Source organism: Giraffa tippelskirchi, chromosome 1 (assembly GCF_054371585.1).
Source record: "Giraffa tippelskirchi isolate mGirTip1 chromosome 1, T2T-mGirTip1v1.2.pri, whole genome shotgun sequence".
Classification (NCBI taxonomy): domain Eukaryota; kingdom Metazoa; phylum Chordata; class Mammalia; order Artiodactyla; family Giraffidae; genus Giraffa; species Giraffa tippelskirchi.
In genome coordinates this window covers 122355724-122368509 of record NC_137275.1, presented here as the reverse complement: position 1 = coordinate 122368509, position 12786 = coordinate 122355724, and the positions used below count along the sequence as shown (strand labels likewise).

Sequence of the window (12786 nt, the reverse complement as noted above, 5' to 3'; positions counted from 1 at the left end):
AGTGGCTTTAAAAAAAACAAAACAAAACTGGGAAGAGCTTTTACAAAAGCACCAGGAAGTTCTTACTGAATCAGCACTAGGCCATTGTGTAGAGGGTTTGCAGATTTCTAATTAAGCCACTGGATACTTACAGTCCTCAGTTCACATGGAAAAATTGAAAGTGGTGGTGAGGCTACTGTCCAGTGTGTGTGTGTGTGTGTGTGTGTGCAGGGTGTCTGCAAATAATGACTCAATAGCGAACATTAGACAAAAATGTGTCATGCGTGAAAGCAGCAAGAAGAATCCAAATAGAATGGCCTGAAAAAACAGTGGGACAACCCCTGAAACGTCATTCCGTGTAATCATGTAATTTCGAGATCAGGCAGCGCTGGCCCCAGCATAAGGTGAGCCTGTGGAAGCCTGTTACTAAATCAGAAATGGGCGGGAATGCAGCTCAGAACCTTGCTTACTACTCTTTAGTCGGTTACCCTAGAGATAGACTTTGCATACTGACTCTGGAATCGCCGGGGTAGCTCTGTCATTTGAGTGAAAACCTGAACGTGCAATTTGAAAATGAGAGTTGACCATAGTCCATACAGTGCATTACGTTTGCGGTTGGGTGGGGACTTCTAGAATCACAGTCATCTTTTGGAAAACAATGACATAAAAGGTCCGAAATAAATTCTGGTTCTAAAACGTTCAAATAGGAAAAGCTCAGGGCATGAAAGCAAGACTTTCTGAAATCCCTGGGCCTGGGCTGCCAAGGCTGATTTGAATGTCAGGCACCCTCTCAGTTTGCAGCTGAAGAGGTAACTGGAGAACGTAGGTAACAAGATCAATAGTCAGGGGAGTGCTGGAGATATTGGTTCAAGACTGAAATGAGAGAATCAGCCTAGAATGACCACAATCCTGTGCAGCTCTAACTTGAAATGATTACTGAGAACACGTGAGCTTTCGCCCTTTCACTTGCTCCGTCTGCTGCGTTTTGCCTTCTGGTGTTGTTCTGAGGTTGCATTGAAAATGACATCTCAGATATTCTTCTTGAAAAACAGTAATTCAACTAGGGATTGTTCAAAAAGTGTCAAATAACAAGTGGAGTTGAAGCCTGGACCGACGGCTCTGATGGAGATGAATACTCTTCCCTGTGGTGCTATTTTTCTAGACCACCTGGATCAGAAACACCAGGGTGCTTATTAAAAACGCAGATTTCTGCTCCTTCCCTCCTCCCCCCAGACCCACTGGTTTTGGTTTCCTGGGGCTGGCACTCTGAAATCTGTATTTTAAACAAGTTCTTGGGCTAGTGTGTAAGGAAAAACACTTCCAAAATATAAATGCAGATCTTTGCTTATAAGACACAGTGATTGAAGGTTTCAAATCTATCTTAACTTTGGAAACGAGGAACATTTTGGAAGTGGTATTTCACCCCAAAATTCCTGCTTGATAGAAATGATTATGCAGATGCTAGAACTTGGACCACTGCACAAGCGAGGTGTCTGTGTGAGGAGAAAAGTTTTCATAGAAAGCATTTGCATGTTTGTGATCAAATCATCCCTCAGTTTAATGATCAAAATGGCTTTAGGCAGAGTATTTCCCTTTTGGAGAAAGTAACAGAGAGTCACTTACCATAATTTTTACTCCTTTGTTAGAAAAAGTTTTCTAATTCAACTAGAAAAACATTTGATCCCATCCCTCCCTTGCCACCAAAGGGGACCCTATTTATAATATTTGGAGCCTGTAAATATTATTATCAGGCTTCCCTGGTGGCTCAGTGGTAAAGAATCCACCGGCCAATGCAGGAGACTTGGGGTTCGATCCCCTGGAGGAGGGCATGGCAACCCACTCTAGTATTCTTGCCTGGAGAATGCCATGGATAGAGGAGCCTGGCAGGCTACAATCCATGGGGTCACAAAGAGTCAGACATGACTTAGTGACTAAACAACAACAATAAATATTATTGTTTATATGTAAAATCTTTAGGTTTTATTGAAAGTGTGATTGAATTGAAGCTTCATCTCTTATTTTTCAAAAGCAATTTTTGATGTTACACTTTCTGCTGTTTTAACTACCTGGTTGCAAATTTAGGGACTGGCCTTATGGGCAAAGAGCAAGTTGGCTTTGTGGGCACGGAGAGGGGTGAAGGGAGCTGGCCTCCTGTCCCCAGCCCAGGTGCTCGAATGACTTTCCCGTGGGCTCTCGGCCCCAGCTTTTGAGTTTTCCTCTTAGAAAAAAGCCAAGTTCTCCTTTTAGTTTGGATGTGTTTCTGGAACCACTGACCTTGGGCCCCAGTCCGGGGTGTCCGGCCTGCTCCGTGTTGTGCGTGGAGCTCAGGTGCCTGTGTTGGCAGTGGGCCTGTGCTCAGGTTCTTCCAGCCCTCCTGCACCTCCTTTAGCACAGGGGATGGTGATTTAAAGCGCTGACGGCACCCCCACAAGATAAGGCCAGACAATCCTAGCTAGAAGTAAGGGCTAAAGTTCACAGCCTGTGCCCAATAGTGTGTTTTTTGAAGAAAATCTATGTAACCTCCTTCTATGTGTTATCCAGCCTGCATTTCCTGTATTAATTTGAAGGTTTAAACTTGGGTCCATTTCACATAGACTTGAGCCGTTGGCATAGCTTTGAATTTGTTGTTGTTGTTTAGTCACTCAGTCATGTCCAACTCTTTGTGACATCATGGACTGCAGCACGCCACTTCCCTGTCCTTCATGATCTCGGGGTTTGCTCAAACTCATGTCCATTGAATCGGTGATGCCATCCATCCATCTCATCCTCTGTTGTCCCCTTCTCCTCCTGCCCTTAATCTTTCCCAGCGTCAGGATCTTTTCCAGTGAGTCGGCTCTTTGCATCAAGTGGCCAAAGTATTGGAGCTTCAGCTTCAGCCTCAGTCTTTCCAATTAATATTCAGGCTGATTTCCTTTAGGATTATCTGGTTGGATCTCCTGGCAGTCCAAGGGACTCTCAAGAGTCTTCTCGAACACCACAGTTCAAAAGCATCAGTTCTTTGGTGCCCAGCCTTCTTTATGGTCCAACTCTCACATCTGTACGTTGCTATTGGAAAAACCATAGCTTTGAGTAGATGGATGTTTTTCGCCCCCAGTAAAATTTTCTAGCTCCAAGGAAATGTTTACAAAGAAGGCTCCATCCCCTTCTGAGACCCCTGTGGTGAGCAGGATGCTGTCTCAGCAAGGCCTCAACTGGTCACCCAGCTAGTGCTGAGCACCAGCTGTGTAGGCGGGAAAGGAATCATGCAAGCTGACGGCCCAAGTTGCAGTTTCTCAAACCACTTCCTTAAATAATTAAATGAAACTCAGTTCATTGTAAAACTCATTGAGAGGTTTTAATTGACCTTCAGAAAGTTGACCATCTTGCAATTCCAGGAGTAATTGTCTGTGCTCTGTGATCCTCACTTGTTGGAGTTCATTATATATTTTTAAAGAGAAGATTTTCATTGATGGATCTCATGTTGTAATGTACCTTAATTATTTGCAGTTAATTATTTATTGCAGTTAATAATTATTGCAGTTAATTATTTGCAGTTCCCTGGGGGTATTTTAAAAGACTGTACTCATTTCATTGAGATAGAAATGTTTGATAACAGAGGCAGACATTGCTAAAACGGTTGGAAGCTTTAAACCTTAGCTGACAGCTTTTAATTTCTTTGGAAAGCTCTATGAAGGGCTATTTAGTGAAAATGTATGTTTGCCTGTTGACTGGGTCCAAGGTTCTCCTGGCAGTTGTCTGTTTTGCACTCAGAGCAGCCCTCTGGCTCCGAGCTCACCCACCAGCCACTCTCCGGCCCCCTTGCGCCTGGCCTTGGGGGCATTAGCTTCTTTCTGCGAGTGGCTTGCACACCTGGGTGCAGGATGTCCCTCATGGTGTACCAGAGATGTGTGACATCGATAGAAACAGCCCTTTGTACAGAGCGGGTTGATTGGTAACCCTCCTTATTGGTGTAATTGTGGCCAAAGCAGTAACCCAGGTATAGTTTGTAAAGGCAAAAATCCCACTGAAAGATGGAGGTGAATAGGAAAAAGATCATTGAAGCATTCCTGAAACGAGCCAGGTGTATCTGGTGTGGTCTAGTGTTTAAGAACTGGCTAAAGTCAGGCTTGGTCTGTAGATATATGTGATCAGGACAGACTTCTGGTTTTAATGGGCTGCTGCTGCTAAGTCGCTTCAGTCGTGTCCAACTCTGTGCAACCCCATAGATGGCAGCCCACCAGGCTCCCCCGTCCCTGGGATTCTCCAGGCAAGAACACTGGAATGGGTTGCCATTTCCTTCTCCAATGCATGAAAGTGAAAAGTGAAAGTGAAAGTCGCTCAGTTATGTCTGACTCTTTGTGACCCCATAGACTGCAGCCTACCAGGCTCCTCTGTCCTTAGGATTTTCCAGGCAAGAGTACTGGAGTGGGGTGCCATCACCTTCTCCATTTAATGGGCTAGTCATCAAAATTAAATGTTTCCAACAGTAATAATAATAAAGACATGACTTAGCACAGCAGTGGGTACAGCTCTCAGTTTCAAAGTTGTGTGAAAGACTGTGGTATCTCAAAGCTGCAAGGGGATAATCAAGGTAAAGAAAAAAAGAGTCAGCTTGGGGATTCTTTACCTGTCCATCTTTATTCCAGAAATGGTTAAATAGCCTGAAAATCACGTAGGAAGCAAGAGGCTAGGGAGGCTCTGATGGGGCAAAAGTGAAGTGGAAAGAAGCATGGTCAGGACACTCGGTCTGGCCGAGTGTTCACACAGCCAAGGTAGTTCCGCGTGGACCTGAGAGTCCCTGCAGTGGAAAGTTTTGATTTAGTCCTGAGATCCAGGACTGTAACCCGGGCGGCCGAGGTGGCGAGTGGTGCCTTGTAAAGGGAGTCCAGGGCTCATCCCTGGCCTTGGTGCTGTCATATCTGACCTTGAGAAAGTCTTTTTGCCCATATGGGCAATGGCCCAGGGGTCCAGCCTCTTCTTCAGCTTGGATGTCCTCTCTCCAGAGAGGGCGGGTGGTACCTACTGTACAGCACAGGGAACTCTACTCAATACTCTGTAACGGCCTATGTGGGAAAAGTCTAAAAAAGAGAGGATATACGTATACATATAGCTGATTTGCTTTATTGTACACCTGAAACAAACAGCATTGTTAATCATTATACTCCAATAAAATTGTTTTTTAAATGTAAAGCTCCACATACAGATTTTATCACACCAGCCCCTGACTATTTTTCAGTAGTGTAAGATATTTTTTAGTTTGTAAATGTGGTTCTTCTCTCTTCCTTTAAAAAAGTCTCCCTGTGTTTTCTTTAGCAAAATTGTGTCTCATAAAGATTTCAGAACTTTGCGTTTGTAGCAGGCTGGTTGTTGATGTGGATACCCCCCTCTGAGCATGGCAAACTTTTTCCCCCTCTGGAAATAGGTTTTACTCTTCCTCTGAGTAAATAAGAATCCCCTTTGGACGATGATGCTCTGTGAGAGGTTCCGTGACTATAAGCACGACCCTCTTCCTGCCCTGCCTCGTGTCCTGTGTGTCCAGGGGGCGCCTTTTCCAGGCTGGGTTCCCATCACATCACCACTCTGTCTGCTGATGCTGTCGCCGCTCCTCGCCATCAGGAGACGTTAATCACTGTGCGCGTCACACAGCCAGTTGGCAACACACATTTGGCTCCTTCTGTTGAATCTCTAGTTGGCTGGCAGACTGTGTGCTCATTGAGAAGGGGATGTGTGTGTATTTTGTGTTTGTTTATATGCATGTTACTGGCAGAGGATAAGGCAGGCGCCAAGTTGGGCTGCTTAAATACAACCATCTCTCTTCCATTTTCCTTTTTTTTCCACCTCCCTATGTACCAGAGGAAATCATGGATGTTTACTCAGTTTTTTTTTTCTTTTTTATGTATTCTATTTATTTTCTTTTTAAAAAATTAAAGTATAATTAACGGACAATATTTTACATTGCAGGGCTTCCCTGGTGGCTCAGTGGTAAAGAATCTGCCTGCCAGTGCAGGAGACGCAGGTCTGATCCCTGAGTCGGGAAGATCCCCTGGAGGAGGAAATGGCAACCCACTCCAGTATTCTTGCCTGGAGAATCCCAGGGAGAGAGGAGCCTGGTGGCTTACAGTCCATGGGGTCGCAAGAATTGGACATGACTTAGAGACTAAACAACAGCAACATTATATGTTACAGGTGTACAATATGAAAGTGAAAGTCACTCAGTCGTGTCTGACTCTTTGCAACCCCATAGATTATACAGTTCATGGAATTCTCCAGGCCAGAATACTGGAGTGGGTAGCCTTTCCTTTCTCCAGGAGATCTTCCCAACCCAGGGATCAAACCCAGGTCTCCCGCATTGCAGGCAGATTCCTTACCAGCTGAGCCACAAGGGAAGCCTGTGTACAATATAGTGATTCACATTTTTAAAAGGTTATAATCCATTTATAGTTATTATTAAATATTGACTGTATTTCCATGTTATATAGTGTAGCCTTGCAAATTATTTTATCACTAAGTTTGTACCTCTTAATTCCCCACCCCAAATTTCTCCTCCCTTCTTCCCTTTTCCTGCTGGTAACCATTAGTTTCTTTTCTGTGAAGAGAAGAACAGTGAGTCTGGTTCTTTTTTGTTTTATTCACTAATTTGTTGTATTTTCTTGATTCCGTGTGTAAGTGATACCGTACAGTATGTGACTTTCTCTGTCTGATGTACTTCACTTAGTAATGACACTCTTTAGGTCCCTCCACGTTGCTGTAAATGGCATTGCTTCACTCTTATTTATGGCTGAGTAATACTCCATTGTATATATGTACCACAGCTTCTTTATCCATTCATCTGTTGATGGACACCAAGGTTGCTTCCATGTTTTAACTACTGTAAATAATGCTGCTGTGAACATTGGGCCACATGTGTCTTTTTGAATTAGTGTTTTTTTCTTTTTTGGATACATATCCAGGAGTGGAATTGCAGGATCACATGGCAACTTTATGTTTAGTTTTTTGAGAAACCTTCATATGGTCAGTCAATTATGTGTTACCTTTTGAGTCTGTGTATTTAACATTTTATTTTTAGAGTGGTAAGGTATGAGATACATGTTTGTACATCTCTTCTTCCTGTTGTGAAGCCCATTGACCCTGGTGGCAAGGTGGCTGGCGTATGGGAGGAAATAGAGGGTGAGTCACCAGGTGTGTGCGTGCTAAATCTCTAATCCCATGAGCAGAGTAATCAGGTGAGGGCCCCTTAGCCGGTGAGTGAGGGTGTCACTGAGGGCAGGCTCAGCCATGATTGGTGACAGACGACTCAGCTGTCTGAAGGCTCCTCACGACCCACACTCACTGCTCACTCGTGCCGTGGGCCCAGTGGGGGGCTGGGGGGCGGGGCTTGTGCATGGGGTCCCCCAGAGCCCCAGGACCACAGAGGCTCCTTCTGAGCTCCTGCTTCTAGGTGGGGACTGCCAGCCAGGCTCTGCCTTCCAAAATTCCCCCTCGCCCCACCTCCCCCTGAAAGTGACACATTTCACTCCTGCTCACAGTCTGTGGTCCGAACCTTTGCTGGGCCCTGACCTTGCTTGAAGGCGTGGGAGGCACAGCCCCAGAGGGCGGGGCAGTGGAGTCCGTGAGCAGCCTGGCAACTAGCAGGTGGGGGACCCAGCCTCTGCCCCAGCATAGTGACCACACGGTGACCACAGCCGTGGGGAGTGTACGGCAGGTGGCCTGACGGTGTCCGTGACAGTTTTGTCACTTATGACACAGAGGACGTGTCCTTGGAAGAAATTAAGCAAACTCCCCCTACCGTGTGCTCATTATTATGTGATTTGTAATTATTGATATGACGTGCTTTTATACAAGAGGTGGAGAAGCAGGAATGGTAGGAACACAGACTCTGGAGTTAGGCTGCTTGGATTGCAGCAGATTTCCTGTGTGATCTTGGGTGAGTTGCTTACGCACTCTGTGCTTTAATCGCCTTCTATTTAAATGGGATTAGCAGTAGCACCTATCATAGAGTCACTGTATCGTTTAAAGCTGTGCGTGTGCACTGCTATTAGAATAGCCAATGTGGGACTCAGAATAAATGTTGAGTAACTCTTCAGTTCAGTTCAGTTCAGTCGCTCAGTCGTGTCCGACTCTCTGCGACCCCATGAATTGCAGCACGCCAGGCCTCTCTGTCCATCACCAACTCCCGGAGTCTACCCAAACCCATGTTCATCGAGTCGGTGATGCCATCCAACCATCTCATCCTCTGTCGTCCCCTTCTCCTCCCGCCCCCAATCCTACCCAGCATTAGGGTCTTTTCCAATGAGTCAACCCTTCGCATGAGGTGGCCAAAGTATTGGAGCTTCAGCTTCAACATCAGACCTTCCAATGAACATCCAGGATTGATCTCTTTTAGGATGGATTGATTGGATCTCCTTGCAGTCCAAGGGACTCTCAAGAGTCTTCTCCAACACCACAGTTCAAAAGCATCAATCCTGTGGCGCTCAGCTTTCTTCACCGTCCAACTCTCACATCCATACATGACCACTGGAAAAACCATAGCTTTGACTAGATGGACTTTTGTTGGCAAAGTAATGTCTCTGCTTTTAAATATGCTATCTAGGTTGGCCATAACCTTCCTTCCAAGGAGTAAGCGTCTTTTAATTTCATGGCTGCAGTCACCATCACTCTTAGCTGCTATTTTTTATTATGAATTTTATTGTGCCACAGAGTAAATGACATCTCTAAAAACTATAAAGAAAAAGTCCAATGGCCAGGTTGGCCTATGAGGGTATCAGTGTGTTATTGGAAGCCAGCTTATACTGATGCATGGATGCTTATCAGTGTTTGTAACTTTGGGTTCATAAATTTCCTTTGTGTTCATCAAGAATTAGGGAAGTGTTGCTCTGAGTTCTGTTTCCCACGGTAGGGTTAGAGGTGGAGTCCTATTTTAACAACTTATTGACCAGAAACGTATTAATTAATACCTCATCCCAAACGTTATTGACCAGAGATGTTTCAGTATTCACTTACATAACAAATCTCTGGTCACAGGCATTAGTTTCTGCAAAAATCTCCAGGTCAATAATGTGTTAAGAATATAACGTGAAAGAACTTGATTTAATTATCAGATATGTTTGTAACCAGCAAATCAGTGAATGAGAATGCAAGTGTGGAAACCCGAGTGAGCCGTCTGGTGTGGAAGCTCTGGAGCAGCGGTGGTCAGGGGCGTGGTCTTGTCCCCAAGGGACAGACGTCCAGCAGAGTTCCTTTGTCATCCTTGACAGAGGAACATGGTATTGCTGGCATCTTGTGAGTAGAGGAAAGACAGTAAAACCTTTGGCCTTGCGAGTTTTACTCTGGAGTGATTTGGGTGAGGACTCTGCGTCTCCAGGGTGTTTAGGTGGACTAGATGCTTGGGTCTGGCAGAGTGAGGTAAGCATGGGAAAACAGCAGCAGCAACGAGCAGGCTTACTCCTCAGTGTTAGGGTGACTCAGGATCGGGGTGGTGGAGGAAGTCTCAGAGCACAGGGTAGGCGAGCAGAGGGTACTCAACAGGGACAGGAGACGTTTTAGATTGGCTCTGGGCAAGGGTGAAAACAGAGATGGAGGAGAGGGAAGACCTTTGGGCTTACCTGAAAGCTAGATTTTTAATTATGTTCCTTAATGAAATGTCAGCTTGGAAGGGCAGAGCCAACAAGTATGAAAGAGGAGTGGTCCTGTGAAATAGTGAGGCAGAGGGAGGGGGATTGCTGATTAAGTTGCTGATTACCTGGAGGCTATGAAGAAAATCAGACCATGAATTATTGTGGTGAAATACAGAACTTTCATTTTTCCAGAAGCCAAATCACCCCCCAAAAAAAAATCTAACCAGATATGTTTTTCATGACTTAAGATGACATTTCTTTGTTTATCAGCAAGTGAAGGAGGTGAAGAGTGTAGTAGATCAACACTTAGAAGAGCACTGGCCCTGTGGTTTGCTTTCATTAAGTTCTAGTTACCATTAGCTGTGAGAATGAAGACCGTGAATAATCATATTGAGTATGGCTTAAAATTTTAAGTTATTCTATTCTGATTCTTTAGAAATGGTGTAATGCACAGACTTAATTACCTTCCAGATAACCAGAATATTAAATTAACCGGATCATCCCGTTTTCTCAGAGCATCCAGTGTCGTTGTAATCTGCTCTATGTTGGTGGCTCAGTGGTGAAGAATCTGTCTGCAATGCCCAAGCCTCAGGAGACTCGGGTTCACTCTCTAAGTTAGGAAGGAAGGAATGGTAACCCTCTCCAGTATTCTTGTCTGGGAAATCCCATGGACAGAGGAGCCTGGTGGACTGCAGTTCATGGGGTCACAGAGAGTCAGACATGACTGAAGTGATTTAGCATGCACACATACTCCATATTAGGGCTTAATATTTATATTCAGGCAGTTTCCAGCATTGATCAGCAGACTCTTAGGTTCAGTCCTGTGTAATTATTTGATGGGCATGAATCTTATTGGGGGTCTGAGCGGATCACCAATGAACGTAAACATATCTTGGAGCAGCCAGCTTTCAGGACTGAAGCACAGGGTTCCCAGGTTCACCCAGCAACTTCATTGGGTGTTACTGTGATGTGTGTGTGGTGCTGTTTCAGCCAGAAGGTATCTGGCCCAGGTGAGTTCATGTGCCCTGGCCATGCCAGGGATGTGGTGTGAACCACAGCCTCCCTTTGATCTTAACTCCGAGGGCTGGAGAGGAGAGGCTGGTGGCAGGAGGAGACCTGGATCCTGGGCCGTCTCCGCCGTCGTTCCAGCTCTGTCGTGTGGTCCTTTTGAGGCTCAGTGTCCACCATCGGAGGGGTCAGGGTGCCCTGTCCGCCCACAGCTGTCGGAGGCGAGATCTAATTCTGAGGCTTGGTGGAAACGATGACACTCCATGATTTCATCTACCTTTTTTTTTCTGGTTCTTGCTTCCTTTATTTTATTCCTCATGTTGGGCATAGTGATCTTTTCCAAATGTGGGTCTGGGTACTAACACCCCTGCTTGAATCTCTCATGGCCCTCCACTGTCTCGAGCAGAGAGCCCCGCGAAGTTGGCACAGTCCGCAGGCTGGGGGACTGCCATCCGCTTACCTCTCCCCTCGCTGATCCTCACCGTGCCCTTCGCACCAGCTAGCACTTAGAGCAGATGGTTGGAGTTGTTCCTACACGTCTACCTTTGTTCAAGCTGCACCCCCCAGCGCCTCCCTCCTCTTGTCCACCTGTCCATCTCCCTGGCCTCTGCCCCCTCCCTTCAGCAAGGAAGCCAGCCCTCTGTTTTGTCAATAATATATGTGCTATGTTTTGGGCATATTTCCATTCTGGAATTTTTAAAAACTGTTGAAAAACATTTTTTCCCCACTTTTCTCCTTCTAGACCAACAGGTTTTTAAAGAAAGAACCTGATGCTTATATATCTTTGTATTTCTGAAGTCAAACAGTGCCTGAGAGGTAGTGGGTATGTGATGAATATAGTTGAAGGAATCAATAGTTGAAGAGAGATGGTCCAGGCAGAAGTAGAAAAAGATGTCAGTTGTTCAGGACTCGGATGGGAATGGAAGTGGTAGTTGGTGCTTACAGGTTGCTGGAGGAGGAATGAGTATCCTGTCATAGCTTTGGGGAAAAGCTAATCTGGTCAAGTAAGAATCTCGAGTGGATTAGGGGTTTATTTTCTCAAATTTGGTGCAGCAAACATGACTGCAGTATCATGAAGACACATTTGTTGAAAGCCATGTGTGGGGCTGTTCTCAGTGCATCCATGTTTTATCCCTGTATCCTTGCCTGTCCCGTTTGTTAATGAAGAGATGTGTGTGCTGGGAAGATGAGCAAGCCCAGGGCAAGCGGCTCATGTGCAGAGCTAGGATCCACCCAGGCTCCAAGCTTGTGGTCTTCACACTCTGTCTCAGCATCTCTCGTAGCAGGTGGCTCATTGACCAAAGACTGTGGTTTTTAACCCGTTGAGCCTAGTATATTTTTTCTACTTAATGACTGTAAACTTCAAGAAGTAGATCTCATGTATAGAATTTTTTTTTAATAAAAGGAGAGTCACTGGTATTTGAACAGTTACTGTTTTAAGATTGAAAGTGAAAGTGTTAGTCACTCAGTTGTGTCTTTGTGATCCCATGGACTGTAGCTTGACAGGCTCCTCTGTCCATGGAATTCTCTAGGCAAGAATACTGGAATGGGTAGCCATTTCCTTCTCCAGGGGATCTTTCCTACCCAGGGATTGAACATGGGTTTTCCACATTGCAGATAGATTCTTTACTTTCTGAGCCATTAGGTGATTAAAGGTGAGATTTTTAGTTTAGATGGAAATATTTCTAGACTTTTATTGAAAAACAGGGTGAGAAACATTTAAAGGCAATTCCCCATCCCTTCTAAATTAACCTCAGTTTATTTTCATTGCATATTCTTTTTAACTCAGTGGATGAAGGAAAAAAAATAGCCTATGGAATGCCTTTTATGAATCTGTTGCTTATATACAGTGGATAGAACGTCCATGGCTCTATTTGAAGGCCAGCATTTTGAGTAAGATATATTTTGACTATTTATAAACATGGTATGGTTTGTTTAGATGTGGATCATTTAAAGCCATCTTGAGTTGAACATTGTTTCTTTTAAATGACCTAGCCATATAAATACAATTAGAGGCTACAGTACATTTTCATAGCTGTGTTGTTTCAAGTTAATCTTAATCCTAGTTGCAACTTGGTATTGATTATACATTTGATATTTACAAATAGATCCCATAAACTCTCATGGGCTGAGCTGGGGCTGGTTTTGTTTCCACATGTGATGAGTCTGCTCTGGGAGCATGGTGAGTGATGCCCTGTGATGTTCT

At 44.8% G+C, this 12786-nt stretch overlaps 1 protein-coding gene across 7 annotated transcripts in view; it reads left to right on the top strand.

Moving 5' to 3' along the window:
• The window catches only part of SH3RF1 (SH3 domain containing ring finger 1), a 156506-nt gene that overhangs the window by 26741 nt on the left and 116979 nt on the right, over positions 1-12786 (top strand). The gene's annotated exons all lie outside the window — the stretch shown is intronic.